General features: G+C 47.4%; 14 non-coding genes and 3 pseudogenes across 14 annotated transcripts; all 17 read left to right on the top strand.

Annotated features, from left to right (window-relative positions):
• The first annotated feature begins 510 nt into the window (after positions 1-510).
• On the top strand, positions 511-701 carry LOC142269231 (U2 spliceosomal RNA). Its single transcript, XR_012734757.1, has one exon. It is a non-coding gene; the product is annotated as a U2 spliceosomal RNA (small nuclear RNA).
• A 1,387-nt stretch (positions 702-2,088) lies between these two features.
• LOC142269230 (U2 spliceosomal RNA) lies at positions 2,089-2,279 on the top strand. The gene has a single exon (XR_012734756.1). It is a non-coding gene; the product is annotated as a U2 spliceosomal RNA (small nuclear RNA).
• Positions 2,280-3,666: 1,387 nt separating this feature from the next.
• LOC142269215 (U2 spliceosomal RNA) lies at positions 3,667-3,793 on the top strand (annotated as a pseudogene).
• Positions 3,794-4,481: 688 nt separating this feature from the next.
• On the top strand, positions 4,482-4,674 carry LOC142269212 (U2 spliceosomal RNA). Its single transcript, XR_012734743.1, has one exon. It is a non-coding gene; the product is annotated as a U2 spliceosomal RNA (small nuclear RNA).
• A 1,387-nt stretch (positions 4,675-6,061) lies between these two features.
• LOC142269208 (U2 spliceosomal RNA) lies at positions 6,062-6,252 on the top strand. Its single transcript, XR_012734739.1, has one exon. It is a non-coding gene; the product is annotated as a U2 spliceosomal RNA (small nuclear RNA).
• Positions 6,253-7,639: 1,387 nt separating this feature from the next.
• LOC142269227 (U2 spliceosomal RNA) lies at positions 7,640-7,830 on the top strand. Its single transcript, XR_012734754.1, has one exon. It is a non-coding gene; the product is annotated as a U2 spliceosomal RNA (small nuclear RNA).
• Positions 7,831-9,217: 1,387 nt separating this feature from the next.
• LOC142269226 (U2 spliceosomal RNA) lies at positions 9,218-9,408 on the top strand. Its single transcript, XR_012734753.1, has one exon. It is a non-coding gene; the product is annotated as a U2 spliceosomal RNA (small nuclear RNA).
• A 1,387-nt stretch (positions 9,409-10,795) lies between these two features.
• Positions 10,796-10,937, top strand: LOC142269217 (U2 spliceosomal RNA; annotated as a pseudogene).
• A 655-nt stretch (positions 10,938-11,592) lies between these two features.
• Positions 11,593-11,785, top strand: LOC142269214 (U2 spliceosomal RNA). The gene has a single exon (XR_012734745.1). It is a non-coding gene; the product is annotated as a U2 spliceosomal RNA (small nuclear RNA).
• A 1,387-nt stretch (positions 11,786-13,172) lies between these two features.
• Positions 13,173-13,314, top strand: LOC142269216 (U2 spliceosomal RNA; annotated as a pseudogene).
• A 701-nt stretch (positions 13,315-14,015) lies between these two features.
• On the top strand, positions 14,016-14,207 carry LOC142269213 (U2 spliceosomal RNA). The gene has a single exon (XR_012734744.1). It is a non-coding gene; the product is annotated as a U2 spliceosomal RNA (small nuclear RNA).
• Positions 14,208-15,594: 1,387 nt separating this feature from the next.
• LOC142269225 (U2 spliceosomal RNA) lies at positions 15,595-15,785 on the top strand. Its single transcript, XR_012734752.1, has one exon. It is a non-coding gene; the product is annotated as a U2 spliceosomal RNA (small nuclear RNA).
• Positions 15,786-17,172: 1,387 nt separating this feature from the next.
• Positions 17,173-17,363, top strand: LOC142269224 (U2 spliceosomal RNA). The gene has a single exon (XR_012734751.1). It is a non-coding gene; the product is annotated as a U2 spliceosomal RNA (small nuclear RNA).
• Positions 17,364-18,750: 1,387 nt separating this feature from the next.
• On the top strand, positions 18,751-18,941 carry LOC142269223 (U2 spliceosomal RNA). The gene has a single exon (XR_012734750.1). It is a non-coding gene; the product is annotated as a U2 spliceosomal RNA (small nuclear RNA).
• A 1,387-nt stretch (positions 18,942-20,328) lies between these two features.
• On the top strand, positions 20,329-20,519 carry LOC142269222 (U2 spliceosomal RNA). The gene has a single exon (XR_012734749.1). It is a non-coding gene; the product is annotated as a U2 spliceosomal RNA (small nuclear RNA).
• A 2,189-nt stretch (positions 20,520-22,708) lies between these two features.
• Positions 22,709-22,901, top strand: LOC142269211 (U2 spliceosomal RNA). The gene has a single exon (XR_012734742.1). It is a non-coding gene; the product is annotated as a U2 spliceosomal RNA (small nuclear RNA).
• Positions 22,902-24,288: 1,387 nt separating this feature from the next.
• Positions 24,289-24,479, top strand: LOC142269221 (U2 spliceosomal RNA). Its single transcript, XR_012734748.1, has one exon. It is a non-coding gene; the product is annotated as a U2 spliceosomal RNA (small nuclear RNA).
• Positions 24,480-25,645: the final 1,166 nt, after the last annotated feature.

Below are 25,645 nucleotides of genomic sequence, written 5' to 3'. Positions count from 1 at the left end.
AAGTTGTTCTTTGGGTGGGAGGGTGGGCTAGTGGAAGGAGGGGGCAATCTCTTTTTTTCCCGGGTGGTAGGGGGATGACAGGAGAAGGGAAGCGGGTGGTGAGAAAGGTACAGAGGGCAGGGTTTGGGGGCTGGGAAGGAAAGGGAAAAGATTAGGGTTTGGGGATGATGAAAGGGCTTTCTACGGGTAAGGATGGCAAAGGGTGGCAGTGACGGAAAGTCAGGCAACCTGTCCTGTCCGTCTTTTTGTATCGTGAATTGGAAAGACTGCAAGGGGGAGGGGAGTTGCTTGCGCCCTAAAGGAGGAGTTATTCAGATTCATTGCAGTGGGCGGCGGCTGCAAAACGCACCATTCTTCTTGTTTTGGCTCTGCAAAGCAGCCTTTTCAAGGGTTGGCTTGGGTGACAAAATGTCTTGTGTAGGCGTGGGTTTGTCTCCCTCTCGCTCTCTCTCCCTAAGATGTGTCCGGCATAGGCCAGGGTGCCACTCGAGGCCCAAACCAATTCTGGTTATCGCTTCTCGGCCTTTTGGCTAAGATCAAGTGTAGTATCTGTTCTTATCAGTTTAATATCTGATACGTCCCCTATCTGGGGACCATATATTAAATGGATTTTTAGAACAGGGAGATGGAAAAAGAGCTTGCTCTGTCCACTCCACGCATTGACCTGGTATTGCAGTACCTCCAGGAACGGTGCACCCCTTCTTAACCCAGTTTCCAAAAGCAGAACTCAATTCACCTGATTCATATTAGCCCGATTTAATGAATTGGAAGAAAGCATACGTCTTCATATGCACCTCAATTTGGCCCATTCACTTTTCACACTTCCTCCTTTTGTTTTTTATCTTTCACACTTTTGACTTTCTTTATTCATCCAAATAGCAAACTCATCACCACTCAACCTGACCAACTCGGCTATGTCCCCGTGCTGCAGTTCTCTGTCTTATCTAGATCATTTGCAATTGAATGGAATAGATCCCTTTTGGACAAAGTGGATTCACCTGCTGCTGCAGTGACCACAGGTGTGATAACATCTAGAATTGGCATCTGGTGCGATCTCTCCGCTTCCACTCCAAAGAAAGTTACCTGTTTATTCCTATCATGCATTGGTTTTTGGGGTTTTCTTTGAGTAATGATGATCTCTTTAGTAGTCTGTTGGCGCCCTCTCCTGGAGGAATAGTTTGCTTGCTCTTGGACATTCTAAAAGAGAGGTCATGATAGACATTGAGCTTCTGAGCTCAATTGGGGAAAGTCATGGGTGATGAATGTTTGCAACCTACTGCGAAGCCTCATACCGCAATATAAGGAACGTCAAATACTAAGAAAGGGCGGCCTATGAAAGAATTACTACTTTCAATAAGTACACTTAAACGGCTAATTGGGAATAGAAAAACTGTAAAAAGCCCTCTGAGAAAGCCCCCCTCTAACCTTTGATAGTAAGCTTTTCTGTAGTCTGCCTGTTGATGTATTTTCCGTTTGAACTGTGCACAACATGAAGAGACGGAACACTGGCGGCTTGTCACAATGCCCCCCGATGACATCACAATAGCGCTGCTGCCTAGAAAACAAGCTGCGCAGAAGAAGTTGTTCTTTGGGTGGGAGGGTGGGCTAGTGGAAGGAGGGGGCAATCTCTTTTTTTCCCGGGTGGTAGGGGGATGACAGGAGAAGGGAAGCGGGTGGTGAGAAAGGTACAGAGGGCAGGGTTTGGGGGCTGGGAAGGAAAGGGAAAAGATTAGGGTTTGGGGATGATGAAAGGGCTTTCTACGGGTAAGGATGGCAAAGGGTGGCAGTGACGGAAAGTCAGGCAACCTGTCCTGTCCGTCTTTTTGTATCGTGAATTGGAAAGACTGCAAGGGGGAGGGGAGTTGCTTGCGCCCTAAAGGAGGAGTTATTCAGATTCATTGCAGTGGGCGGCGGCTGCAAAACGCACCATTCTTCTTGTTTTGGCTCTGCAAAGCAGCCTTTTCAAGGGTTGGCTTGGGTGACAAAATGTCTTGTGTAGGCGTGGGTTTGTCTCCCTCTCGCTCTCTCTCCCTAAGATGTGTCCGGCATAGGCCAGGGTGCCACTCGAGGCCCAAACCAATTCTGGTTATCGCTTCTCGGCCTTTTGGCTAAGATCAAGTGTAGTATCTGTTCTTATCAGTTTAATATCTGATACGTCCCCTATCTGGGGACCATATATTAAATGGATTTTTAGAACAGGGAGATGGAAAAAGAGCTTGCTCTGTCCACTCCACGCATTGACCTGGTATTGCAGTACCTCCAGGAACGGTGCACCCCTTCTTAACCCAGTTTCCAAAAGCAGAACTCAATTCACCTGATTCATATTAGCCCGATTTAATGAATTGGAAGAAAGCATACGTCTTCATATGCACCTCAATTTGGCCCATTCACTTTTCACACTTCCTCCTTTTGTTTTTTATCTTTCACACTTTTGACTTTCTTTATTCATCCAAATAGCAAACTCATCACCACTCAACCTGACCAACTCGGCTATGTCCCCGTGCTGCAGTTCTCTGTCTTATCTAGATCATTTGCAATTGAATGGAATAGATCCCTTTTGGACAAAGTGGATTCACCTGCTGCTGCAGTGACCACAGGTGTGATAACATCTAGAATTGGCATCTGGTGCGATCTCTCCGCTTCCACTCCAAAGAAAGTTACCTGTTTATTCCTATCATGCATTGGTTTTTGGGGTTTTCTTTGAGTAATGATGATCTCTTTAGTAGTCTGTTGGCGCCCTCTCCTGGAGGAATAGTTTGCTTGCTCTTGGACATTCTAAAAGAGAGGTCATGATAGACATTGAGCTTCTGAGCTCAATTGGGGAAAGTCATGGGTGATGAATGTTTGCAACCTACTGCGAAGCCTCATACCGCAATATAAGGAACGTCAAATACTAAGAAAGGGCGGCCTATGAAAGAATTACTACTTTCAATAAGTACACTTAAACGGCTAATTGGGAATAGAAAAACTGTAAAAAGCCCTCTGAGAAAGCCCCCCTCTAACCTTTGATAGTAAGCTTTTCTGTAGTCTGCCTGTTGATGTATTTTCCGTTTGAACTGTGCACAACATGAAGAGACGGAACACTGGCGGCTTGTCACAATGCCCCCCGATGACATCACAATAGCGCTGCTGCCTAGAAAACAAGCTGCGCAGAAGAAGTTGTTCTTTGGGTGGGAGGGTGGGCTAGTGGAAGGAGGGGGCAATCTCTTTTTTTCCCGGGTGGTAGGGGGATGACAGGAGAAGGGAAGCGGGTGGTGAGAAAGGTACAGAGGGCAGGGTTTGGGGGCTGGGAAGGAAAGGGAAAAGATTAGGGTTTGGGGATGATGAAAGGGCTTTCTACGGGTAAGGATGGCAAAGGGTGGCAGTGACGGAAAGTCAGGCAACCTGTCCTGTCCGTCTTTTTGTATCGTGAATTGGAAAGACTGCAAGGGGGAGGGGAGTTGCTTGCGCCCTAAAGGAGGAGTTATTCAGATTCATTGCAGTGGGCGGCGGCTGCAAAACGCACCATTCTTCTTGTTTTGGCTCTGCAAAGCAGCCTTTTCAAGGGTTGGCTTGGGTGACAAAATGTCTTGTGTAGGCGTGGGTTTGTCTCCCTCTCGCTCTCTCTCCCTAAGATGTGTCCGGCATAGGCCAGGGTGCCACTCGAGGCCCAAACCAATTCTGGTTATCGCTTCTCGGCCTTTTGGCTAAGATCAAGTGTAGTATCTGTGAGGCTCGGCAGATGCAATGCACACTGGAAGGTTGCGCTTGCTAGTACTCTTAATGTATAGTATATTCATCTAGAGGAAAACATGGCCCTACCAGGATCGAGGCTATTAGACTGAGTAAGTGTGGGGGCTATGGTGCAATGTGCCCCAGGACTGACGACCCTGGAGTGAGTCTGAGCTTGCTGGCTTGGGACCCCGGCGAGCCTTGGGCTCTGTAGCACACCGTACCTTGCCCTTTCATACTTTCTGAGCATATTGCTCTATCCCGGCCTTCTGGCTAGGAAGGAAAATTTTTATAATCATGGTCGGAGGTCCGTTCAGCTTTGGGCTGAGAAACCAACACCCGGTTGGAGGTCCGGGTCAGCTTCGGCTGAGAAACCAACACCCGGTTGGAGGTCTGGGTCAGCTTCGGCTGAGAAACCAACACCCGGTTGGAGGTCCGGGTCAGCTTCGGCTGAGAAACCAACACCCGGTTGGAGGTCCGGTTAGCCTTGGGCTGAGAAACCAACACCGGTTGACGGTCCGGGCAGTTTCGGCTGCGAAACCAACAACTAGTAGCTCTCTACTCCACTTGGGTAAGATGCCTGGGTGGACGCTGGGAGCAACGACAAGGCTCAACCAGGCTTCGGCTTGGGGGAGCACCGAAGATCCCTGACCCTTGCTGTGGCCTTCTGGCTCGGAGGGACGGGGTTGATTTTTGGGGACCCTCTCCTCACGGAGGGGTCCACACGAATCCTAGCCTTTGCACTGTTTTTGGTGTGACTTCGGTCATGCATTTTTTGCGGTGCTTTGGAAAGCTTCATTAAATCAAAAATCTGTTCTTATCAGTTTAATATCTGATACGTCCCCTATCTGGGGACCATATATTAAATGGATTTTTAGAACAGGGAGATGGAAAAAGAGCTTGCTCTGTCCACTCCACGCATTGACCTGGTATTGCAGTACCTCCAGGAACGGTGCACCCCTTCTTAACCCAGTTTCCAAAAGCAGAACTCAATTCACCTGATTCATATTAGCCCGATTTAATGAATTGGAAGAAAGCATACGTCTTCATATGCACCTCAATTTGGCCCATTCACTTTTCACACTTCCTCCTTTTGTTTTTTATCTTTCACACTTTTGACTTTCTTTATTCATCCAAATAGCAAACTCATCACCACTCAACCTGACCAACTCGGCTATGTCCCCGTGCTGCAGTTCTCTGTCTTATCTAGATCATTTGCAATTGAATGGAATAGATCCCTTTTGGACAAAGTGGATTCACCTGCTGCTGCAGTGACCACAGGTGTGATAACATCTAGAATTGGCATCTGGTGCGATCTCTCCGCTTCCACTCCAAAGAAAGTTACCTGTTTATTCCTATCATGCATTGGTTTTTGGGGTTTTCTTTGAGTAATGATGATCTCTTTAGTAGTCTGTTGGCGCCCTCTCCTGGAGGAATAGTTTGCTTGCTCTTGGACATTCTAAAAGAGAGGTCATGATAGACATTGAGCTTCTGAGCTCAATTGGGGAAAGTCATGGGTGATGAATGTTTGCAACCTACTGCGAAGCCTCATACCGCAATATAAGGAACGTCAAATACTAAGAAAGGGCGGCCTATGAAAGAATTACTACTTTCAATAAGTACACTTAAACGGCTAATTGGGAATAGAAAAACTGTAAAAAGCCCTCTGAGAAAGCCCCCCTCTAACCTTTGATAGTAAGCTTTTCTGTAGTCTGCCTGTTGATGTATTTTCCGTTTGAACTGTGCACAACATGAAGAGACGGAACACTGGCGGCTTGTCACAATGCCCCCCGATGACATCACAATAGCGCTGCTGCCTAGAAAACAAGCTGCGCAGAAGAAGTTGTTCTTTGGGTGGGAGGGTGGGCTAGTGGAAGGAGGGGGCAATCTCTTTTTTTCCCGGGTGGTAGGGGGATGACAGGAGAAGGGAAGCGGGTGGTGAGAAAGGTACAGAGGGCAGGGTTTGGGGGCTGGGAAGGAAAGGGAAAAGATTAGGGTTTGGGGATGATGAAAGGGCTTTCTACGGGTAAGGATGGCAAAGGGTGGCAGTGACGGAAAGTCAGGCAACCTGTCCTGTCCGTCTTTTTGTATCGTGAATTGGAAAGACTGCAAGGGGGAGGGGAGTTGCTTGCGCCCTAAAGGAGGAGTTATTCAGATTCATTGCAGTGGGCGGCGGCTGCAAAACGCACCATTCTTCTTGTTTTGGCTCTGCAAAGCAGCCTTTTCAAGGGTTGGCTTGGGTGACAAAATGTCTTGTGTAGGCGTGGGTTTGTCTCCCTCTCGCTCTCTCTCCCTAAGATGTGTCCGGCATAGGCCAGGGTGCCACTCGAGGCCCAAACCAATTCTGGTTATCGCTTCTCGGCCTTTTGGCTAAGATCAAGTATAGTATCTGTTCTTATCAGTTTAATATCTGATACGTCCCCTATCTGGGGACCATATATTAAATGGATTTTTAGAACAGGGAGATGGAAAAAGAGCTTGCTCTGTCCACTCCACGCATTGACCTGGTATTGCAGTACCTCCAGGAACGGTGCACCCCTTCTTAACCCAGTTTCCAAAAGCAGAACTCAATTCACCTGATTCATATTAGCCCGATTTAATGAATTGGAAGAAAGCATACGTCTTCATATGCACCTCAATTTGGCCCATTCACTTTTCACACTTCCTCCTTTTGTTTTTTATCTTTCACACTTTTGACTTTCTTTATTCATCCAAATAGCAAACTCATCACCACTCAACCTGACCAACTCGGCTATGTCCCCGTGCTGCAGTTCTCTGTCTTATCTAGATCATTTGCAATTGAATGGAATAGATCCCTTTTGGACAAAGTGGATTCACCTGCTGCTGCAGTGACCACAGGTGTGATAACATCTAGAATTGGCATCTGGTGCGATCTCTCCGCTTCCACTCCAAAGAAAGTTACCTGTTTATTCCTATCATGCATTGGTTTTTGGGGTTTTCTTTGAGTAATGATGATCTCTTTAGTAGTCTGTTGGCGCCCTCTCCTGGAGGAATAGTTTGCTTGCTCTTGGACATTCTAAAAGAGAGGTCATGATAGACATTGAGCTTCTGAGCTCAATTGGGGAAAGTCATGGGTGATGAATGTTTGCAACCTACTGCGAAGCCTCATACCGCAATATAAGGAACGTCAAATACTAAGAAAGGGCGGCCTATGAAAGAATTACTACTTTCAATAAGTACACTTAAACGGCTAATTGGGAATAGAAAAACTGTAAAAAGCCCTCTGAGAAAGCCCCCCTCTAACCTTTGATAGTAAGCTTTTCTGTAGTCTGCCTGTTGATGTATTTTCCGTTTGAACTGTGCACAACATGAAGAGACGGAACACTGGCGGCTTGTCACAATGCCCCCCGATGACATCACAATAGCGCTGCTGCCTAGAAAACAAGCTGCGCAGAAGAAGTTGTTCTTTGGGTGGGAGGGTGGGCTAGTGGAAGGAGGGGGCAATCTCTTTTTTTCCCGGGTGGTAGGGGGATGACAGGAGAAGGGAAGCGGGTGGTGAGAAAGGTACAGAGGGCAGGGTTTGGGGGCTGGGAAGGAAAGGGAAAAGATTAGGGTTTGGGGATGATGAAAGGGCTTTCTACGGGTAAGGATGGCAAAGGGTGGCAGTGACGGAAAGTCAGGCAACCTGTCCTGTCCGTCTTTTTGTATCGTGAATTGGAAAGACTGCAAGGGGGAGGGGAGTTGCTTGCGCCCTAAAGGAGGAGTTATTCAGATTCATTGCAGTGGGCGGCGGCTGCAAAACGCACCATTCTTCTTGTTTTGGCTCTGCAAAGCAGCCTTTTCAAGGGTTGGCTTGGGTGACAAAATGTCTTGTGTAGGCGTGGGTTTGTCTCCCTCTCGCTCTCTCTCCCTAAGATGTGTCCGGCATAGGCCAGGGTGCCACTCGAGGCCCAAACCAATTCTGGTTATCGCTTCTCGGCCTTTTGGCTAAGATCAAGTGTAGTATCTGTTCTTATCAGTTTAATATCTGATACGTCCCCTATCTGGGGACCATATATTAAATGGATTTTTAGAACAGGGAGATGGAAAAAGAGCTTGCTCTGTCCACTCCACGCATTGACCTGGTATTGCAGTACCTCCAGGAACGGTGCACCCCTTCTTAACCCAGTTTCCAAAAGCAGAACTCAATTCACCTGATTCATATTAGCCCGATTTAATGAATTGGAAGAAAGCATACGTCTTCATATGCACCTCAATTTGGCCCATTCACTTTTCACACTTCCTCCTTTTGTTTTTTATCTTTCACACTTTTGACTTTCTTTATTCATCCAAATAGCAAACTCATCACCACTCAACCTGACCAACTCGGCTATGTCCCCGTGCTGCAGTTCTCTGTCTTATCTAGATCATTTGCAATTGAATGGAATAGATCCCTTTTGGACAAAGTGGATTCACCTGCTGCTGCAGTGACCACAGGTGTGATAACATCTAGAATTGGCATCTGGTGCGATCTCTCCGCTTCCACTCCAAAGAAAGTTACCTGTTTATTCCTATCATGCATTGGTTTTTGGGGTTTTCTTTGAGTAATGATGATCTCTTTAGTAGTCTGTTGGCGCCCTCTCCTGGAGGAATAGTTTGCTTGCTCTTGGACATTCTAAAAGAGAGGTCATGATAGACATTGAGCTTCTGAGCTCAATTGGGGAAAGTCATGGGTGATGAATGTTTGCAACCTACTGCGAAGCCTCATACCGCAATATAAGGAACGTCAAATACTAAGAAAGGGCGGCCTATGAAAGAATTACTACTTTCAATAAGTACACTTAAACGGCTAATTGGGAATAGAAAAACTGTAAAAAGCCCTCTGAGAAAGCCCCCCTCTAACCTTTGATAGTAAGCTTTTCTGTAGTCTGCCTGTTGATGTATTTTCCGTTTGAACTGTGCACAACATGAAGAGACGGAACACTGGCGGCTTGTCACAATGCCCCCCGATGACATCACAATAGCGCTGCTGCCTAGAAAACAAGCTGCGCAGAAGAAGTTGTTCTTTGGGTGGGAGGGTGGGCTAGTGGAAGGAGGGGGCAATCTCTTTTTTTCCCGGGTGGTAGGGGGATGACAGGAGAAGGGAAGCGGGTGGTGAGAAAGGTACAGAGGGCAGGGTTTGGGGGCTGGGAAGGAAAGGGAAAAGATTAGGGTTTGGGGATGATGAAAGGGCTTTCTACGGGTAAGGATGGCAAAGGGTGGCAGTGACGGAAAGTCAGGCAACCTGTCCTGTCCGTCTTTTTGTATCGTGAATTGGAAAGACTGCAAGGGGGAGGGGAGTTGCTTGCGCCCTAAAGGAGGAGTTATTCAGATTCATTGCAGTGGGCGGCGGCTGCAAAACGCACCATTCTTCTTGTTTTGGCTCTGCAAAGCAGCCTTTTCAAGGGTTGGCTTGGGTGACAAAATGTCTTGTGTAGGCGTGGGTTTGTCTCCCTCTCGCTCTCTCTCCCTAAGATGTGTCCGGCATAGGCCAGGGTGCCACTCGAGGCCCAAACCAATTCTGGTTATCGCTTCTCGGCCTTTTGGCTAAGATCAAGTGTAGTATCTGTTCTTATCAGTTTAATATCTGATACGTCCCCTATCTGGGGACCATATATTAAATGGATTTTTAGAACAGGGAGATGGAAAAAGAGCTTGCTCTGTCCACTCCACGCATTGACCTGGTATTGCAGTACCTCCAGGAACGGTGCACCCCTTCTTAACCCAGTTTCCAAAAGCAGAACTCAATTCACCTGATTCATATTAGCCCGATTTAATGAATTGGAAGAAAGCATACGTCTTCATATGCACCTCAATTTGGCCCATTCACTTTTCACACTTCCTCCTTTTGTTTTTTATCTTTCACACTTTTGACTTTCTTTATTCATCCAAATAGCAAACTCATCACCACTCAACCTGACCAACTCGGCTATGTCCCCGTGCTGCAGTTCTCTGTCTTATCTAGATCATTTGCAATTGAATGGAATAGATCCCTTTTGGACAAAGTGGATTCACCTGCTGCTGCAGTGACCACAGGTGTGATAACATCTAGAATTGGCATCTGGTGCGATCTCTCCGCTTCCACTCCAAAGAAAGTTACCTGTTTATTCCTATCATGCATTGGTTTTTGGGGTTTTCTTTGAGTAATGATGATCTCTTTAGTAGTCTGTTGGCGCCCTCTCCTGGAGGAATAGTTTGCTTGCTCTTGGACATTCTAAAAGAGAGGTCATGATAGACATTGAGCTTCTGAGCTCAATTGGGGAAAGTCATGGGTGATGAATGTTTGCAACCTACTGCGAAGCCTCATACCGCAATATAAGGAACGTCAAATACTAAGAAAGGGCGGCCTATGAAAGAATTACTACTTTCAATAAGTACACTTAAACGGCTAATTGGGAATAGAAAAACTGTAAAAAGCCCTCTGAGAAAGCCCCCCTCTAACCTTTGATAGTAAGCTTTTCTGTAGTCTGCCTGTTGATGTATTTTCCGTTTGAACTGTGCACAACATGAAGAGACGGAACACTGGCGGCTTGTCACAATGCCCCCCGATGACATCACAATAGCGCTGCTGCCTAGAAAACAAGCTGCGCAGAAGAAGTTGTTCTTTGGGTGGGAGGGTGGGCTAGTGGAAGGAGGGGGCAATCTCTTTTTTTCCCGGGTGGTAGGGGGATGACAGGAGAAGGGAAGCGGGTGGTGAGAAAGGTACAGAGGGCAGGGTTTGGGGGCTGGGAAGGAAAGGGAAAAGATTAGGGTTTGGGGATGATGAAAGGGCTTTCTACGGGTAAGGATGGCAAAGGGTGGCAGTGACGGAAAGTCAGGCAACCTGTCCTGTCCGTCTTTTTGTATCGTGAATTGGAAAGACTGCAAGGGGGAGGGGAGTTGCTTGCGCCCTAAAGGAGGAGTTATTCAGATTCATTGCAGTGGGCGGCGGCTGCAAAACGCACCATTCTTCTTGTTTTGGCTCTGCAAAGCAGCCTTTTCAAGGGTTGGCTTGGGTGACAAAATGTCTTGTGTAGGCGTGGGTTTGTCTCCCTCTCGCTCTCTCTCCCTAAGATGTGTCCGGCATAGGCCAGGGTGCCACTCGAGGCCCAAACCAATTCTGGTTATCGCTTCTCGGCCTTTTGGCTAAGATCAAGTGTAGTATCGTTCGAAAAGGTGGTTTAAGGCTCCGGCCACCTTAGTACAATGATGCAATGCACACTGGAAGGTTGCGCTTGTTAGTACTTTGGGAGGATAGTATATCCATCTAGAGGAAACCTTGGCCCTACCAGGATCGAGGCTATTAGACTGAGTAAGTGTGGGGGTTATGGTGCAATGTGCCCCAGGAATGGACACCCTGGAGGGAGTCTGAACTTGCTAGGTTGGGACCCTGGTAAGCCTCAGACTCTGTCGCACGCCGCGCCTTGCCTATTCATACTTTCCAAGCATATTGCCCTATCCCGGCCTTCTGGCTAAGAAGGGAAATTTTTATAATCCCGGTCGGAGGTCCGGTCAGCTTTGGGCTGAGAAACCAACACCCGGTTGGAGGTCCGGGTCAGCTTTGGCTGAGAAACCAACACCCGGTTGGAGGTCCGGTTAGCCTTGGGCTGAGAAACCAACACCCGGTTGGAGGTCCGGTCAGCCTTGGGCTGAGAAACCAACACCGGTTGACGGTCCGGGCAGTCTCGGCTGCGAAACCAACGACTAGTAGCTCCCTACTCCACTTGGGTAAGATGCCTCGGTGGACGCTGGGAGCAACAACAAGGCTCAACCAGGCTTCGGCTTGGGGGAGCACCGAAGATCCCTGACCCTCGCTGTGGCCTTCTGGCTCGGAGGGACGGGGTTGATTTTTGGGGATCCTCTTCTCACGGAGGGGTCCACACGAATCCTAGCCTTTGCACTGTTTTTGGTGTGACTTTGGTCATGCATTTTTGCGGTGCTTTGGAAAGCTTCATTAAATCAATCTGTTCTTATCAGTTTAATATCTGATACGTCCCCTATCTGGGGACCATATATTAAATGGATTTTTAGAACAGGGAGATGGAAAAAGAGCTTGCTCTGTCCACTCCACGCATTGACCTGGTATTGCAGTACCTCCAGGAACGGTGCACCCCTTCTTAACCCAGTTTCCAAAAGCAGAACTCAATTCACCTGATTCATATTAGCCCGATTTAATGAATTGGAAGAAAGCATACGTCTTCATATGCACCTCAATTTGGCCCATTCACTTTTCACACTTCCTCCTTTTGTTTTTTATCTTTCACACTTTTGACTTTCTTTATTCATCCAAATAGCAAACTCATCACCACTCAACCTGACCAACTCGGCTATGTCCCCGTGCTGCAGTTCTCTGTCTTATCTAGATCATTTGCAATTGAATGGAATAGATCCCTTTTGGACAAAGTGGATTCACCTGCTGCTGCAGTGACCACAGGTGTGATAACATCTAGAATTGGCATCTGGTGCGATCTCTCCGCTTCCACTCCAAAGAAAGTTACCTGTTTATTCCTATCATGCATTGGTTTTTGGGGTTTTCTTTGAGTAATGATGATCTCTTTAGTAGTCTGTTGGCGCCCTCTCCTGGAGGAATAGTTTGCTTGCTCTTGGACATTCTAAAAGAGAGGTCATGATAGACATTGAGCTTCTGAGCTCAATTGGGGAAAGTCATGGGTGATGAATGTTTGCAACCTACTGCGAAGCCTCATACCGCAATATAAGGAACGTCAAATACTAAGAAAGGGCGGCCTATGAAAGAATTACTACTTTCAATAAGTACACTTAAACGGCTAATTGGGAATAGAAAAACTGTAAAAAGCCCTCTGAGAAAGCCCCCCTCTAACCTTTGATAGTAAGCTTTTCTGTAGTCTGCCTGTTGATGTATTTTCCGTTTGAACTGTGCACAACATGAAGAGACGGAACACTGGCGGCTTGTCACAATGCCCCCCGATGACATCACAATAGCGCTGCTGCCTAGAAAACAAGCTGCGCAGAAGAAGTTGTTCTTTGGGTGGGAGGGTGGGCTAGTGGAAGGAGGGGGCAATCTCTTTTTTTCCCGGGTGGTAGGGGGATGACAGGAGAAGGGAAGCGGGTGGTGAGAAAGGTACAGAGGGCAGGGTTTGGGGGCTGGGAAGGAAAGGGAAAAGATTAGGGTTTGGGGATGATGAAAGGGCTTTCTACGGGTAAGGATGGCAAAGGGTGGCAGTGACGGAAAGTCAGGCAACCTGTCCTGTCCGTCTTTTTGTATCGTGAATTGGAAAGACTGCAAGGGGGAGGGGAGTTGCTTGCGCCCTAAAGGAGGAGTTATTCAGATTCATTGCAGTGGGCGGCGGCTGCAAAACGCACCATTCTTCTTGTTTTGGCTCTGCAAAGCAGCCTTTTCAAGGGTTGGCTTGGGTGACAAAATGTCTTGTGTAGGCGTGGGTTTGTCTCCCTCTCGCTCTCTCTCCCTAAGATGTGTCCGGCATAGGCCAGGGTGCCACTCGAGGCCCAAACCAATTCTGGTTATCGCTTCTCGGCCTTTTGGCTAAGATCAAGTGTAGTATCGTTCGAAAAGGTGGTTTAAGGCTCCGGCCACCTTAGTACAATGATGCAATGCACACTGGAAGGTTGCGCTTGTTAGTACTTTGGGAGGATAGTATATCCATCTAGAGGAAACCATGGCCCTACCAGGATCGAGGCTATTAGACTGAGTAAGTGTGGGGGTTATGGTGCAATGTGCCCCAGGAATGGACACCCTGGAGGGAGTCTGAACTTGCTAGGTTGGGACCCTGGTAAGCCTCAGACTCTGTCGCACGCCGCGCCTTGCCTATTCATACTTTCCAAGCATATTGCCCTATCCCGGCCTTCTGGCTAAGAAGGGAAATTTTTATAATCCCGGTCGGAGGTCCGGTCAGCTTTGGGCTGAGAAACCAACACCCGGTTGGAGGTCCGGGTCAGCTTTGGCTGAGAAACCAACACCCGGTTGGAGGTCCGGTTAGCCTTGGGCTGAGAAACCAACACCCGGTTGGAGGTCCGGTCAGCCTTGGGCTGAGAAACCAACACCCGGTTGGAGGTCCGGTTAGCCTTGGGCTGAGAAACCAACACCGGTTGACGGTCCGGGCAGTCTCGGCTGCGAAACCAACGACTAGTAGCTCCCTACTCCACTTGGGTAAGATGCCTCGGTGGACGCTGGGAGCAACAACAAGGCTCAACCAGGCTTCGGCTTGGGGGTGCACCGAAGATCCCTGACCCTCGCTGTGGCCTTCTGGCTCGGAGGGACGGGGTTGATTTTTGGGGATCCTCTTCTCACGGAGGGGTCCACACGAATCCTAGCCTTTGCACTGTTTTTGGTGTGACTTCGGTCATGCATTTTTGCGGTGCTTTGGAAAGCTTCATTAAATAAAAAATCTGTTCTTATCAGTTTAATATCTGATACGTCCCCTATCTGGGGACCATATATTAAATGGATTTTTAGAACAGGGAGATGGAAAAAGAGCTTGCTCTGTCCACTCCACGCATTGACCTGGTATTGCAGTACCTCCAGGAACGGTGCACCCCTTCTTAACCCAGTTTCCAAAAGCAGAACTCAATTCACCTGATTCATATTAGCCCGATTTAATGAATTGGAAGAAAGCATACGTCTTCATATGCACCTCAATTTGGCCCATTCACTTTTCACACTTCCTCCTTTTGTTTTTTATCTTTCACACTTTTGACTTTCTTTATTCATCCAAATAGCAAACTCATCACCACTCAACCTGACCAACTCGGCTATGTCCCCGTGCTGCAGTTCTCTGTCTTATCTAGATCATTTGCAATTGAATGGAATAGATCCCTTTTGGACAAAGTGGATTCACCTGCTGCTGCAGTGACCACAGGTGTGATAACATCTAGAATTGGCATCTGGTGCGATCTCTCCGCTTCCACTCCAAAGAAAGTTACCTGTTTATTCCTATCATGCATTGGTTTTTGGGGTTTTCTTTGAGTAATGATGATCTCTTTAGTAGTCTGTTGGCGCCCTCTCCTGGAGGAATAGTTTGCTTGCTCTTGGACATTCTAAAAGAGAGGTCATGATAGACATTGAGCTTCTGAGCTCAATTGGGGAAAGTCATGGGTGATGAATGTTTGCAACCTACTGCGAAGCCTCATACCGCAATATAAGGAACGTCAAATACTAAGAAAGGGCGGCCTATGAAAGAATTACTACTTTCAATAAGTACACTTAAACGGCTAATTGGGAATAGAAAAACTGTAAAAAGCCCTCTGAGAAAGCCCCCCTCTAACCTTTGATAGTAAGCTTTTCTGTAGTCTGCCTGTTGATGTATTTTCCGTTTGAACTGTGCACAACATGAAGAGACGGAACACTGGCGGCTTGTCACAATGCCCCCCGATGACATCACAATAGCGCTGCTGCCTAGAAAACAAGCTGCGCAGAAGAAGTTGTTCTTTGGGTGGGAGGGTGGGCTAGTGGAAGGAGGGGGCAATCTCTTTTTTTCCCGGGTGGTAGGGGGATGACAGGAGAAGGGAAGCGGGTGGTGAGAAAGGTACAGAGGGCAGGGTTTGGGGGCTGGGAAGGAAAGGGAAAAGATTAGGGTTTGGGGATGATGAAAGGGCTTTCTACGGGTAAGGATGGCAAAGGGTGGCAGTGACGGAAAGTCAGGCAACCTGTCCTGTCCGTCTTTTTGTATCGTGAATTGGAAAGACTGCAAGGGGGAGGGGAGTTGCTTGCGCCCTAAAGGAGGAGTTATTCAGATTCATTGCAGTGGGCGGCGGCTGCAAAACGCACCATTCTTCTTGTTTTGGCTCTGCAAAGCAGCCTTTTCAAGGGTTGGCTTGGGTGACAAAATGTCTTGTGTAGGCGTGGGTTTGTCTCCCTCTCGCTCTCTCTCCCTAAGATGTGTCCGGCATAGGCCAGGGTGCCACTCGAGGCCCAAACCAATTCTGGTTATCGCTTCTCGGCCTTTTGGCTAAGATCAAGTGTAGTATCTGTTCTTATCAGTTTAATATCTGATACGTCCCCTATCTGGGGACCATATATTAAATGGATTTTTAGAACAGGGAGATGGAAAAAGAGCTTGCTCTGTCCACTCCACGCATTGACCTGGTATTGCAGTACCTCCAGGAACGGTGCACCCCTTCTTAACCCAGTTTCCAAAAGCAGAACTCAATTCACCTGATTCATATTAGCCCGATTTAATGAATTGGAAGAAAGCATACGTCTTCATATGCACCTCAATTTGGCCCATTCACTTTTCACACTTCCTCCTTTTGTTTTTTATCTTTCACACTTTTGACTTTCTTTATTCATCCAAATAGCAAACTCATCACCACTCAACCTGACCAACTCGGCTATGTCCCCGTGCTGCAGTTCTCTGTCTTATCTAGATCATTTGCAATTGAATGGAATAGATCCCTTTTGGACAAAGTGGATTCACCTGCTGCTGCAGTGACCACAGGTGTGATAACATCTAGAATTGGCATCTGGTGCGATCTCTCCGCTTCCACTCCAAAGAAAGTTACCTGTTTATTCCTATCATGCATTGGTTTTTGGGGTTTTCTTTGAGTAATGATGATCTCTTTAGTAGTCTGTTGGCGCCCTCTCCTGGAGGAATAGTTTGCTTGCTCTTGGACATTCTAAAAGAGAGGTCATGATAGACATTGAGCTTCTGAGCTCAATTGGGGAAAGTCATGGGTGATGAATGTTTGCAACCTACTGCGAAGCCTCATACCGCAATATAAGGAACGTCAAATACTAAGAAAGGGCGGCCTATGAAAGAATTACTACTTTCAATAAGTACACTTAAACGGCTAATTGGGAATAGAAAAACTGTAAAAAGCCCTCTGAGAAAGCCCCCCTCTAACCTTTGATAGTAAGCTTTTCTGTAGTCTGCCTGTTGATGTATTTTCCGTTTGAACTGTGCACAACATGAAGAGACGGAACACTGGCGGCTTGTCACAATGCCCCCCGATGACATCACAATAGCGCTGCTGCCTAGAAAACAAGCTGCGCAGAAGAAGTTGTTCTTTGGGTGGGAGGGTGGGCTAGTGGAAGGAGGGGGCAATCTCTTTTTTTCCCGGGTGGTAGGGGGATGACAGGAGAAGGGAAGCGGGTGGTGAGAAAGGTACAGAGGGCAGGGTTTGGGGGCTGGGAAGGAAAGGGAAAAGATTAGGGTTTGGGGATGATGAAAGGGCTTTCTACGGGTAAGGATGGCAAAGGGTGGCAGTGACGGAAAGTCAGGCAACCTGTCCTGTCCGTCTTTTTGTATCGTGAATTGGAAAGACTGCAAGGGGGAGGGGAGTTGCTTGCGCCCTAAAGGAGGAGTTATTCAGATTCATTGCAGTGGGCGGCGGCTGCAAAACGCACCATTCTTCTTGTTTTGGCTCTGCAAAGCAGCCTTTTCAAGGGTTGGCTTGGGTGACAAAATGTCTTGTGTAGGCGTGGGTTTGTCTCCCTCTCGCTCTCTCTCCCTAAGATGTGTCCGGCATAGGCCAGGGTGCCACTCGAGGCCCAAACCAATTCTGGTTATCGCTTCTCGGCCTTTTGGCTAAGATCAAGTGTAGTATCTGTTCTTATCAGTTTAATATCTGATACGTCCCCTATCTGGGGACCATATATTAAATGGATTTTTAGAACAGGGAGATGGAAAAAGAGCTTGCTCTGTCCACTCCACGCATTGACCTGGTATTGCAGTACCTCCAGGAACGGTGCACCCCTTCTTAACCCAGTTTCCAAAAGCAGAACTCAATTCACCTGATTCATATTAGCCCGATTTAATGAATTGGAAGAAAGCATACGTCTTCATATGCACCTCAATTTGGCCCATTCACTTTTCACACTTCCTCCTTTTGTTTTTTATCTTTCACACTTTTGACTTTCTTTATTCATCCAAATAGCAAACTCATCACCACTCAACCTGACCAACTCGGCTATGTCCCCGTGCTGCAGTTCTCTGTCTTATCTAGATCATTTGCAATTGAATGGAATAGATCCCTTTTGGACAAAGTGGATTCACCTGCTGCTGCAGTGACCACAGGTGTGATAACATCTAGAATTGGCATCTGGTGCGATCTCTCCGCTTCCACTCCAAAGAAAGTTACCTGTTTATTCCTATCATGCATTGGTTTTTGGGGTTTTCTTTGAGTAATGATGATCTCTTTAGTAGTCTGTTGGCGCCCTCTCCTGGAGGAATAGTTTGCTTGCTCTTGGACATTCTAAAAGAGAGGTCATGATAGACATTGAGCTTCTGAGCTCAATTGGGGAAAGTCATGGGTGATGAATGTTTGCAACCTACTGCGAAGCCTCATACCGCAATATAAGGAACGTCAAATACTAAGAAAGGGCGGCCTATGAAAGAATTACTACTTTCAATAAGTACACTTAAACGGCTAATTGGGAATAGAAAAACTGTAAAAAGCCCTCTGAGAAAGCCCCCCTCTAACCTTTGATAGTAAGCTTTTCTGTAGTCTGCCTGTTGATGTATTTTCCGTTTGAACTGTGCACAACATGAAGAGACGGAACACTGGCGGCTTGTCACAATGCCCCCCGATGACATCACAATAGCGCTGCTGCCTAGAAAACAAGCTGCGCAGAAGAAGTTGTTCTTTGGGTGGGAGGGTGGGCTAGTGGAAGGAGGGGGCAATCTCTTTTTTTCCCGGGTGGTAGGGGGATGACAGGAGAAGGGAAGCGGGTGGTGAGAAAGGTACAGAGGGCAGGGTTTGGGGGCTGGGAAGGAAAGGGAAAAGATTAGGGTTTGGGGATGATGAAAGGGCTTTCTACGGGTAAGGATGGCAAAGGGTGGCAGTGACGGAAAGTCAGGCAACCTGTCCTGTCCGTCTTTTTGTATCGTGAATTGGAAAGACTGCAAGGGGGAGGGGAGTTGCTTGCGCCCTAAAGGAGGAGTTATTCAGATTCATTGCAGTGGGCGGCGGCTGCAAAACGCACCATTCTTCTTGTTTTGGCTCTGCAAAGCAGCCTTTTCAAGGGTTGGCTTGGGTGACAAAATGTCTTGTGTAGGCGTGGGTTTGTCTCCCTCTCGCTCTCTCTCCCTAAGATGTGTCCGGCATAGGCCAGGGTGCCACTCGAGGCCCAAACCAATTCTGGTTATCGCTTCTCGGCCTTTTGGCTAAGATCAAGTGTAGTATCTGTTCTTATCAGTTTAATATCTGATACGTCCCCTATCTGGGGACCATATATTAAATGGATTTTTAGAACAGGGAGATGGAAAAAGAGCTTGCTCTGTCCACTCCACGCATTGACCTGGTATTGCAGTACCTCCAGGAACGGTGCACCCCTTCTTAACCCAGTTTCCAAAAGCAGAACTCAATTCACCTGATTCATATTAGCCCGATTTAATGAATTGGAAGAAAGCATACGTCTTCATATGCACCTCAATTTGGCCCATTCACTTTTCACACTTCCTCCTTTTGTTTTTTATCTTTCACACTTTTGACTTTCTTTATTCATCCAAATAGCAAACTCATCACCACTCAACCTGACCAACTCGGCTATGTCCCCGTGCTGCAGTTCTCTGTCTTATCTAGATCATTTGCAATTGAATGGAATAGATCCCTTTTGGACAAAGTGGATTCACCTGCTGCTGCAGTGACCACAGGTGTGATAACATCTAGAATTGGCATCTGGTGCGATCTCTCCGCTTCCACTCCAAAGAAAGTTACCTGTTTATTCCTATCATGCATTGGTTTTTGGGGTTTTCTTTGAGTAATGATGATCTCTTTAGTAGTCTGTTGGCGCCCTCTCCTGGAGGAATAGTTTGCTTGCTCTTGGACATTCTAAAAGAGAGGTCATGATAGACATTGAGCTTCTGAGCTCAATTGGGGAAAGTCATGGGTGATGAATGTTTGCAACCTACTGCGAAGCCTCATACCGCAATATAAGGAACGTCAAATACTAAGAAAGGGCGGCCTATGAAAGAATTACTACTTTCAATAAGTACACTTAAACGGCTAATTGGGAATAGAAAAACTGTAAAAAGCCCTCTGAGAAAGCCCCCCTCTAACCTTTGATAGTAAGCTTTTCTGTAGTCTGCCTGTTGATGTATTTTCCGTTTGAACTGTGCACAACATGAAGAGACGGAACACTGGCGGCTTGTCACAATGCCCCCCGATGACATCACAATAGCGCTGCTGCCTAGAAAACAAGCTGCGCAGAAGAAGTTGTTCTTTGGGTGGGAGGGTGGGCTAGTGGAAGGAGGGGGCAATCTCTTTTTTTCCCGGGTGGTAGGGGGATGACAGGAGAAGGGAAGCGGGTGGTGAGAAAGGTACAGAGGGCAGGGTTTGGGGGCTGGGAAGGAAAGGGAAAAGATTAGGGTTTGGGGATGATGAAAGGGCTTTCTACGGGTAAGGATGGCAAAGGGTGGCAGTGACGGAAAGTCAGGCAACCTGTCCTGTCCGTCTTTTTGTATCGTGAATTGGAAAGACTGCAAGGGGGAGGGGAGTTGCTTGCGCCCTAAAGGAGGAGTTATTCAGATTCATTGCAGTGGGCGGCGGCTGCAAAACGCACCATTCTTCTTGTTTTGGCTCTGCAAAGCAGCCTTTTCAAGGGTTGGCTTGGGTGACAAAATGTCTTGTGTAGGCGTGGGTTTGTCTCCCTCTCGCTCTCTCTCCCTAAGATGTGTCCGGCATAGGCCAGGGTGCCACTCGAGGCCCAAACCAATTCTGGTTATCGCTTCTCGGCCTTTTGGCTAAGATCAAGTGTAGTATCTGTTCTTATCAGTTTAATATCTGATACGTCCCCTATCTGGGGACCATATATTAAATGGATTTTTAGAACAGGGAGATGGAAAAAGAGCTTGCTCTGTCCACTCCACGCATTGACCTGGTATTGCAGTACCTCCAGGAACGGTGCACCCCTTCTTAACCCAGTTTCCAAAAGCAGAACTCAATTCACCTGATTCATATTAGCCCGATTTAATGAATTGGAAGAAAGCATACGTCTTCATATGCACCTCAATTTGGCCCATTCACTTTTCACACTTCCTCCTTTTGTTTTTTATCTTTCACACTTTTGACTTTCTTTATTCATCCAAATAGCAAACTCATCACCACTCAACCTGACCAACTCGGCTATGTCCCCGTGCTGCAGTTCTCTGTCTTATCTAGATCATTTGCAATTGAATGGAATAGATCCCTTTTGGACAAAGTGGATTCACCTGCTGCTGCAGTGACCACAGGTGTGATAACATCTAGAATTGGCATCTGGTGCGATCTCTCCGCTTCCACTCCAAAGAAAGTTACCTGTTTATTCCTATCATGCATTGGTTTTTGGGGTTTTCTTTGAGTAATGATGATCTCTTTAGTAGTCTGTTGGCGCCCTCTCCTGGAGGAATAGTTTGCTTGCTCTTGGACATTCTAAAAGAGAGGTCATGATAGACATTGAGCTTCTGAGCTCAATTGGGGAAAGTCATGGGTGATGAATGTTTGCAACCTACTGCGAAGCCTCATACCGCAATATAAGGAACGTCAAATACTAAGAAAGGGCGGCCTATGAAAGAATTACTACTTTCAATAAGTACACTTAAACGGCTAATTGGGAATAGAAAAACTGTAAAAAGCCCTCTGAGAAAGCCCCCCTCTAACCTTTGATAGTAAGCTTTTCTGTAGTCTGCCTGTTGATGTATTTTCCGTTTGAACTGTGCACAACATGAAGAGACGGAACACTGGCGGCTTGTCACAATGCCCCCCGATGACATCACAATAGCGCTGCTGCCTAGAAAACAAGCTGCGCAGAAGAAGTTGTTCTTTGGGTGGGAGGGTGGGCTAGTGGAAGGAGGGGGCAATCTCTTTTTTTCCCGGGTGGTAGGGGGATGACAGGAGAAGGGAAGCGGGTGGTGAGAAAGGTACAGAGGGCAGGGTTTGGGGGCTGGGAAGGAAAGGGAAAAGATTAGGGTTTGGGGATGATGAAAGGGCTTTCTACGGGTAAGGATGGCAAAGGGTGGCAGTGACGGAAAGTCAGGCAACCTGTCCTGTCCGTCTTTTTGTATCGTGAATTGGAAAGACTGCAAGGGGGAGGGGAGTTGCTTGCGCCCTAAAGGAGGAGTTATTCAGATTCATTGCAGTGGGCGGCGGCTGCAAAACGCACCATTCTTCTTGTTTTGGCTCTGCAAAGCAGCCTTTTCAAGGGTTGGCTTGGGTGACAAAATGTCTTGTGTAGGCGTGGGTTTGTCTCCCTCTCGCTCTCTCTCCCTAAGATGTGTCCGGCATAGGCCAGGGTGCCACTCGAGGCCCAAACCAATTCTGGTTATCGCTTCTCGGCCTTTTGGCTAAGATCAAGTGTAGTGTTGTTCGAAGAGGTGGTTTAAGCTCCAGGCCACCTTAGTACAATGATACAATGCACACTGGAAGGTTGCGCTTGCTAGTACTCTGGGTGGATAGTATATTCATCTAGAGGAAAACATGGCCCTACCAGGATCGAGGCTATTAGACTGAGTAAGGGTGGGGGGCTATGGTACAACGTGCCCCAGGACTGACGACCCTGGAGTGAGTCTGAGCTTGCTGGCTTGGGACCCCGGCAAGCCTTGGGCTCTGTAGCACACCGTACCTTGCCTTTTCATACTTTTTGAGCATATTACCCTATCCCGGCCTTCTGGCTAGGAAGGGAAATTTTTATAATCCCGGTCGGAGGTCTGGTCAGCTTTGGGCTGAGAAACTAACACCCGGTTGGAGGTCTGGGTCAGCTTCGGCTGAGAAACCAACACCCGGTTGGAGGTCTGGGTCAGCTTCGGCTGAGAAACCAACACCCGGTTGGAGGTCCGGTTAGCCTTGGGCTGAGAAACCAACACCGGTTGACGGTCCGGGCAGTTTCGGCTGCGAAACCAACAACTAGTAGCTCTCTACTCCACTTGGGTAAGATGCCTGGGTGGACGCTGGGAGCAACGACAAGGCTCAACCAGGCTTCGGCTTGGGGGAGCACCGAAGATCCCTGACCCTTGCTGTGGCCTTCTGGCTCGGAGGGACGGGGTTGATTTTTGGGGACCCTCTCCTCACGGTGGGGTCCACACGAATCCTAGCCTTTGCACTGTTTTTGGTGTGACTTCGGTCATGCATTTTTTGTGGTGCTTTGGCAAGCTTCATTAAATCAAAAATCTGTTCTTATCAGTTTAATATCTGATACGTCCCCTATCTGGGGACCATATATTAAATGGATTTTTAGAACAGGGAGATGGAAAAAGAGCTTGCTCTGTCCACTCCACGCATTGACCTGGTATTGCAGTACCTCCAGGAACGGTGCACCCCTTCTTAACCCAGTTTCCAAAAGCAGAACTCAATTCACCTGATTCATATTAGCCCGATTTAATGAATTGGAAGAAAGCATACGTCTTCATATGCACCTCAATTTGGCCCATTCACTTTTCACACTTCCTCCTTTTGTTTTTTATCTTTCACACTTTTGACTTTCTTTATTCATCCAAATAGCAAACTCATCACCACTCAACCTGACCAACTCGGCTATGTCCCCGTGCTGCAGTTCTCTGTCTTATCTAGATCATTTGCAATTGAATGGAATAGATCCCTTTTGGACAAAGTGGATTCACCTGCTGCTGCAGTGACCACAGGTGTGATAACATCTAGAATTGGCATCTGGTGCGATCTCTCCGCTTCCACTCCAAAGAAAGTTACCTGTTTATTCCTATCATGCATTGGTTTTTGGGGTTTTCTTTGAGTAATGATGATCTCTTTAGTAGTCTGTTGGCGCCCTCTCCTGGAGGAATAGTTTGCTTGCTCTTGGACATTCTAAAAGAGAGGTCATGATAGACATTGAGCTTCTGAGCTCAATTGGGGAAAGTCATGGGTGATGAATGTTTGCAACCTACTGCGAAGCCTCATACCGCAATATAAGGAACGTCAAATACTAAGAAAGGGCGGCCTATGAAAGAATTACTACTTTCAATAAGTACACTTAAACGGCTAATTGGGAATAGAAAAACTGTAAAAAGCCCTCTGAGAAAGCCCCCCTCTAACCTTTGATAGTAAGCTTTTCTGTAGTCTGCCTGTTGATGTATTTTCCGTTTGAACTGTGCACAACATGAAGAGACGGAACACTGGCGGCTTGTCACAATGCCCCCCGATGACATCACAATAGCGCTGCTGCCTAGAAAACAAGCTGCGCAGAAGAAGTTGTTCTTTGGGTGGGAGGGTGGGCTAGTGGAAGGAGGGGGCAATCTCTTTTTTTCCCGGGTGGTAGGGGGATGACAGGAGAAGGGAAGCGGGTGGTGAGAAAGGTACAGAGGGCAGGGTTTGGGGGCTGGGAAGGAAAGGGAAAAGATTAGGGTTTGGGGATGATGAAAGGGCTTTCTACGGGTAAGGATGGCAAAGGGTGGCAGTGACGGAAAGTCAGGCAACCTGTCCTGTCCGTCTTTTTGTATCGTGAATTGGAAAGACTGCAAGGGGGAGGGGAGTTGCTTGCGCCCTAAAGGAGGAGTTATTCAGATTCATTGCAGTGGGCGGCGGCTGCAAAACGCACCATTCTTCTTGTTTTGGCTCTGCAAAGCAGCCTTTTCAAGGGTTGGCTTGGGTGACAAAATGTCTTGTGTAGGCGTGGGTTTGTCTCCCTCTCGCTCTCTCTCCCTAAGATGTGTCCGGCATAGGCCAGGGTGCCACTCGAGGCCCAAACCAATTCTGGTTATCGCTTCTCGGCCTTTTGGCTAAGATCAAGTGTAGTATCTGTTCTTATCAGTTTAATATCTGATACGTCCCCTATCTGGGGACCATATATTAAATGGATTTTTAGAACAGGGAGATGGAAAAAGAGCTTGCTCTGTCCACTCCACGCATTGACCTGGTATTGCAGTACCTCCAGGAACGGTGCACCCCTTCTTAACCCAGTTTCCAAAAGCAGAACTCAATTCACCTGATTCATATTAGCCCGATTTAATGAATTGGAAGAAAGCATACGTCTTCATATGCACCTCAATTTGGCCCATTCACTTTTCACACTTCCTCCTTTTGTTTTTTATCTTTCACACTTTTGACTTTCTTTATTCATCCAAATAGCAAACTCATCACCACTCAACCTGACCAACTCGGCTATGTCCCCGTGCTGCAGTTCTCTGTCTTATCTAGATCATTTGCAATTGAATGGAATAGATCCCTTTTGGACAAAGTGGATTCACCTGCTGCTGCAGTGACCACAGGTGTGATAACATCTAGAATTGGCATCTGGTGCGATCTCTCCGCTTCCACTCCAAAGAAAGTTACCTGTTTATTCCTATCATGCATTGGTTTTTGGGGTTTTCTTTGAGTAATGATGATCTCTTTAGTAGTCTGTTGGCGCCCTCTCCTGGAGGAATAGTTTGCTTGCTCTTGGACATTCTAAAAGAGAGGTCATGATAGACATTGAGCTTCTGAGCTCAATTGGGGAAAGTCATGGGTGATGAATGTTTGCAACCTACTGCGAAGCCTCATACCGCAATATAAGGAACGTCAAATACTAAGAAAGGGCGGCCTATGAAAGAATTACTACTTTCAATAAGTACACTTAAACGGCTAATTGGGAATAGAAAAACTGTAAAAAGCCCTCTGAGAAAGCCCCCCTCTAACCTTTGATAGTAAGCTTTTCTGTAGTCTGCCTGTTGATGTATTTTCCGTTTGAACTGTGCACAACATGAAGAGACGGAACACTGGCGGCTTGTCACAATGCCCCCCGATGACATCACAATAGCGCTGCTGCCTAGAAAACAAGCTGCGCAGAAGAAGTTGTTCTTTGGGTGGGAGGGTGGGCTAGTGGAAGGAGGGGGCAATCTCTTTTTTTCCCGGGTGGTAGGGGGATGACAGGAGAAGGGAAGCGGGTGGTGAGAAAGGTACAGAGGGCAGGGTTTGGGGGCTGGGAAGGAAAGGGAAAAGATTAGGGTTTGGGGATGATGAAAGGGCTTTCTACGGGTAAGGATGGCAAAGGGTGGCAGTGACGGAAAGTCAGGCAACCTGTCCTGTCCGTCTTTTTGTATCGTGAATTGGAAAGACTGCAAGGGGGAGGGGAGTTGCT

The sequence above is a fragment of the Anomaloglossus baeobatrachus genome, unplaced genomic scaffold (assembly GCF_048569485.1).
Source record: "Anomaloglossus baeobatrachus isolate aAnoBae1 unplaced genomic scaffold, aAnoBae1.hap1 Scaffold_3153, whole genome shotgun sequence".
Classification (NCBI taxonomy): Eukaryota; Metazoa; Chordata; class Amphibia; order Anura; family Aromobatidae; genus Anomaloglossus; species Anomaloglossus baeobatrachus.
This window is presented reverse-complemented; position numbering and strand designations above follow the sequence as displayed.